This window comes from Amphimedon queenslandica, unplaced genomic scaffold (genome assembly GCF_000090795.2).
Source record: "Amphimedon queenslandica unplaced genomic scaffold, v1.1 AMPQUscaffold_13368, whole genome shotgun sequence".
Taxonomy (NCBI): domain Eukaryota; kingdom Metazoa; phylum Porifera; class Demospongiae; order Haplosclerida; family Niphatidae; genus Amphimedon; species Amphimedon queenslandica.
This window is the reverse complement of record NW_003546396.1, coordinates 79,453-80,549: the sequence shown is the minus strand read 5'-3', so window position 1 is coordinate 80,549 and position 1,097 is coordinate 79,453.

Genomic DNA, 1,097 nt, shown 5'->3' with positions numbered 1-1,097 from the left:
AGTATGTTGACTAGAATGAGTGTGGGGATATTTCTAGCCTTTGCTGTGTCTGTTGTCAAGCTAATAATTTATAATCCAATTCAGCTCTTTTATGCTAATTCATTTATTGATTATGAACTGATTTTACCACAAATATTACATGGCCTCTCTTTTATATTGTTGTTTCCAGTATCTCTGGAGTTTACAGTAGCTCAGTCTCCAGTACACATGAGAGGAGTGATGGTTGGATTGTGGTATGCTTCTTGGGGAATTGGTTACCTCATTAGTACCATGTTGAAGTTTCCATTTGATTGTGAGAGTCAATACATATGTACCAGTTTCTATTATTATATAACAAAGAGTCTACTAGTTCTTATCATACTGATAGTGTTTGTGATACTGCTAAACGTCTTTGTTTATTGTGTACGAAGTATTTGTTTGTAGTTTAAATCACTGAAGTGAAGTGATGTTATTTTTTCAATATAACTTATGTAAGATAAATGTATTATCATTATGTAGCAAATTGAATTACGTCTACTTGTACCATCATAGTAGGAATAATTATGGTGACCAGTTTGGCTAAGCAGCTAGCTAGAAAGTGGCAACCTTATCTTTATATTACTCCTTCAGCAGTCTTGGTTCTAGTATGGAACTATCTCATGTATTCTTATTACATATTAGGGAGTCGTTTTACTGGTGAATTTCTTAGTGAAGTTGCTCCTGCCACTTGGTATAAGTATGGTTTAGTCATTATGTATTTTTGTTACTTTTTTGTTCAGTCATTCTAATGTTAGTATATTTATTCTTTATCAGAGTTTGTTTCTACAAGTATATTCCCAGTATGCTGACTAGGATGAGTGTTGGTATTTTCCTTGCTTTTACTGTTACAGTTTCTAAAGTGATTATATTTCTCTTTGAGAGGTCTCATCCTGACTTAAACAACTTTAGTAAATTACTCTTTATTCCACAAACTTTCCAAAGTCTTTCTTTTATATTATTGTATCCAGTATCACTGGAGTTTACAGTAGCTCAGTCTCCAGTACACATGAGAGGAGTGATGGTTGGATCGGGGTATCCTGCTTCTTATGGACTTAGTTTTCTTATTAAAATTATTGCCA